At 42.1% G+C, this 4731-nt stretch overlaps 1 pseudogene; it reads right to left on the minus strand.

Annotated features, from left to right (window-relative positions):
- Positions 1-322: 322 nt before the first annotated feature.
- Positions 323-1117, minus strand: LOC132242526 (magnesium transporter NIPA2-like; annotated as a pseudogene).
- Positions 1118-4731: the final 3614 nt, after the last annotated feature.

Here is a 4731-nt window from a genome sequence, read left to right on the forward strand (position 1 = left end):
GATTGTCTCTAGATAATATCATTTAAGAGGACATGTCATTTTTAGACACATTTTGCAATTCAAACTTATTTTCCAGCAGAATTACAGAATAATATTTTAATTGAATTTGTTTCTCAAAAACCTGTCAGACCTCTATTTCTTTGGGAGGTACTTTCATCAGTTAGCTGTTCAATTTCTCAGATGAAACTTTATTAATTGCTGTTAAGAATATTAGTGATATTAAGAATGTTAGAGAGAATACACCCATTGTTTTTTTCAACTTATCAAAATGACATAGGCTGTCTTGCCAGACTAATCAGATATCTTTAAAGGCATGCAATCATCATCCCCACATGATTTTAAGGAAGCCAATCAGAGTATCATTGATGTCATCAAAAGGCATATCTTGCCCCTCCTTAAGAAGACGAGATGAGCAAATTAAAACTGATACTATAAGGAATATATAATCCAATGGAGTTTCTGTATATGAGTTCAATATGTCCAGGGCCCTGTTTAGCTAATTAATGTGCACTTACACAGGCTATGAGGATTAGCAGCAGAATCCAAGCCAAAGGATGTCTCAGCTGAGGCTTTGCAGCAGAAAGTTCTTTAAAGTAATGCCCAGGCCTTTAACATAGCCAACTAAAAGCACTCCACTTACAGAGCAGATGGTTATGTAACAAGAATGTTTGTTTTTCATGGTGAAGTCCCAACAAAGAGATTAATATCAGGACTACAATGACCACAAGTATTGCAGCAATCACAAAATGTGGATCACCTTGCAAGACATTTCACTCCATGTCTCTGTGTCCTCTTGTTTGGGAGCATGAATGACCATAACTGTAAATGTTAACAAGGACAATGAGAGCTCCTAATGGAGGCCTAGGATGACCGGTCCAAATGCATAAGCTACAAAGCTGACAACCTTGCCAGCACCCATTGAGAGCAATCGGTCCACCATAACGGTTCTTTAAGAATTGCATGACCACTTTGACCTGCTCTCATGGATCCTATTCTGGTGTCAGAATAGGAAACCTTGTTTTTATTGGTTTTATTTCAAAAGTTAATTTCCCCCAATGAAAATACTGGAGCTCATAAACAATTGCAGACCAACATAAAAGTCATATAATCCACGCTTCTGGCTATAGCATTTGCTTCTGAAAAAGCTCCTGTGAATCACCCAGATCGCAGAAGAGAAACTTGGTATTGGAGAGAGTATGATTCAGTCTTCAAATCTCAGAATTTCACATCCTCATACAGGCTTCAGGGACTACCACAGTCCCCTCATGTCCCCATCTTCATCTATGTCCAGTGGGATGTCGGCATGGCCTGGGCTGTAGCTGGGTCCCCCTCCATGGGGAAGTGCCAAGCTGTACCTACCAGGATGATCCCTGGACATCTTTGCTGCCAATATAGGATGAGATTATGCTCTAGTGGCACCTAGTCCTAGGCCATGTAATAGTGGATGTCAGTAAATATGTATTTTATGGTTGAAATGAATGTATCATTGATTGTGAAGCTCAATTAAAAAGGAGAAGGGTTCTGATCAAGGAAGTAGCCTGGAAAACTGATTACTTCAAAGGTGGTCTGAATTTGTATGTGTGTGTGTATAATGCGGTGGGCCCATACTGATGTTAGTATGCTCAGGCCAGAAAATCCCAACCCAGGAGGCAGCAAAGAACCATCACAAAATGCCCCCATACTTGGTGGTGGTGTGGGTGTTACAACACAGATACAATGGTTCCAGTGCAACGTACTGACTATTGTAAGAAGCTTGAGCCATTGAAGGGTTTAAGCATCCTTTGACCTGACCTAAAGTTGCTGAAATTGTCAGTCTTGCCTTTATATTTGATGTCCTAGAACATAAACATCCTATGTTCAATGCATTCATGTAGGCACCATTTCCTGCACAAAACAGGGAGAAACATTAACGAAAACATTTGTGGGTTTTCCCATCAGTCAGACTTCTTGTTTCCTCCTGATCAGTCTCCTTGGACACATGTAGTATGTTCATTTTTACACAAACAACATATTGGTGGCAAATGCAAGTGGAAATATGAAGTCTAAACACCACAGGTGTGGAATAGGAGCTACCAAAGGACATGCAATGAAAAGGGAGAATGAGAAAATAGATCCTCAGGGAAGTCTCACTTGAAGGTGAAATGAACTTTTAAAACAGAAAGAGGCTGCAAGGGGGAAAGTTAAAATTCCAATATCTGTCTTGGGATGTGAAGAACAGCAAGTGTTCTTAATTCAACCCAAACATGGCTGGCTGACCCCAACGTCTGGCTGACCCTAACATAGCTGGCTGACCCAAGTTCTGCCCATCCCTTGAACCAAACTTGAACTTTATGTAAAACTGAAGTCATTTGGAGATCATTTTGAAAATATTTTCCTCTCTTTGTCCTCTGGTTTGGACTGAGAGTGCTCTGAGGAGAGCCACAGGAGTGAGAGTGAGAGCTATTTTTTTTCTTTTGTATGTGTTTTTATGACCATTTCCCTGCAAGCATTAGCCAAGGAAGGAATGATGAGCATTGAGAGACTCCTTCATTTGCGTCTCTCAGGGAGTGTGAGCAAATGTAGTTTCCCATTCAGGCAATGTGGTGGGAGAGGAAGCACCAGGTCAAACTTAGAAGCCATAGTTCTGATGTCCTGCTCAAAGTAGCTGTTCAACACGCTGTGGAATGAATGACGGGGTGGACAAATGAAGGAATGCCAGCTATAGTTGATTAAGACACTTAACCAAACCTGAGACTAAACTATAGCAACCACAGAAACCAAAGCTCAGGAGGTACCACTTTGGGGTGTAAATATATCCCAGATGTGGAGCAAGAAGTGGAGATGTAAGATGTAGCCCCTGCTAGTGTTCACAATCTGAGAACCACTGAGCCGTAAACATGGAACTCCATAGGCGATTCATAGAAGGAGGGGTCTGGTATCGGATGCCACATGAAGGAGGAGTCAGGACTTTGGCTGAGCCTTGCAGGGTGAGAGGATTTGGCTAGACAGAGAGAGGGGAAGAATGCATCTTAAGTAACAGGCTGAAAAAAAGCACAGAAGTCTTTTACATCATGATGGGAATATGTGAGACAATGAGCTGACTAAGATGACTGAGGGAGGTCCTGGAAGATGGTAGAGAGCAGGCTGGCCTTGAAGTGGGTAAGGGAACAGGACTTGGCCTAGTAGGAGCACAAGGAGGAACAAGGCACCTTTGCTCTTGAGTTGAAGAGAGTGTGGGTGACTGACCTGGAAGCATGGGCCCTTCCTCACCTTCTTGCTCCTGGACTCTTGCTCCTTGCACAGCCACTGAGGTTGGATGGAAATCCAGTGAACATTTCTGTTGAACTCCCAGATCAACAGATCTTCAGATGTGTGGGGCAAGCCCACGCACACGCTCCCTCGTCCAAAAGGTAACCGACATGAGGAAGACTAGATCACGAGTTTTCAAAACAGACCAAGTGCCTCTTCCCTCTCCTGTGATTTGCAAGATGACAGATGATCCCAATCCCTGTAATTACTTAGATACTTTAATTGACTTTCAGTGGCAGTAATAAGTAACTGGAGTTCAGGCTTGTAGAATTTCCTTCCTAATTGTCGCCGTTAAACTACTCATTATAGGGATAAATAACACACCACTTTATTTAAACCATTTCCTCCATTCCTGTAGTTCATGTAAATCCCAGCGGAAGTGTCCCAGCATGGGCAGGCCCCTAGGGGAGCTGTTTGGGGGTGAGGAGCACAGTGGGGTACCATTCAAAGAGCTTCTCAAGCTGGTTGGCTGTTTCGTTTGAATTAGCAAGCCACAGTGTCCAACACTGACGCACTTCCTAGTGCTTGGGCTTTAAAAGGCTGTAGAAAGGATAATTGACCACAGCTTGTCAGCACGACAGATTTACTGTCATTAGCACAAACTCAGATGAATTACTTTAATATCATAGAATATAAACCATGGCCAGATAGTTTCCTTTCCCAGTAAGTTAAGAGCACTTACACTGCTTTTCACACTTCACTTCTGCATTTGGGTGTAAAGGAGGAAAGAAATTATAAAGGGCTTGTGAGTGGGAGTGGAAGGGACGGGTGGGATTAATGTAACAGAAGTAGGAAAAGGTAGATGTCAAATTGTCAAGTCAAATCCAAGTGAACAGACCTATACAGGGTTGCTTGTTTTCAGGCTGGCATAAAAGCTAAATACACTTTTTAACATTTTTTATTTATTTTTTAAATATTTTTATTGATTTCAGAGAGGAAGGGAGAGGGAGAGAGAGAGAGAGAGAGAGAGAGAGAGAGAGAGAGAGAGAGAGAGAGAGAGAGAGAGAGACATCAATGATGAGAGAGAATCACTAATTGGCTCCTTCCTGCACTCCCCCTACTGGGGGTTGAGCCTGCAACTTGGGTATGCGCCCTGATCAGGAATTGAAACCTGACCTCCTGGTTCAAAGGTCAACGCTCAACAACTGAGCCACTTTTTTTTTAAGTTTCCAATATTGATTTCTCTTTTCATTGTAGTGTTAATTTAAAAAATTCTATTACAACTTGGGTTCTTCGTGTTTTGACTCAACTGTAGAGAGGATGTAATCTCGAAATATTATAAGGTAGATTCTCAAGCTTTTATTGCACCCTAGACACCTGTTTGGGAGACCTGAATTATTTCATTCAGGGCAATAAACACATGGCTCTTTATCATGCTCAAGTTTGTGTTCTTTTGGAACCATCCACTCTTCTGAGGATTGTGTAAGGAGAGCCAGTGCCCAG

The sequence above is a fragment of the Myotis daubentonii genome, chromosome 10, assembly GCF_963259705.1.
Source record: "Myotis daubentonii chromosome 10, mMyoDau2.1, whole genome shotgun sequence".
NCBI lineage: Eukaryota > Metazoa > Chordata > Mammalia > Chiroptera > Vespertilionidae > Myotis > Myotis daubentonii.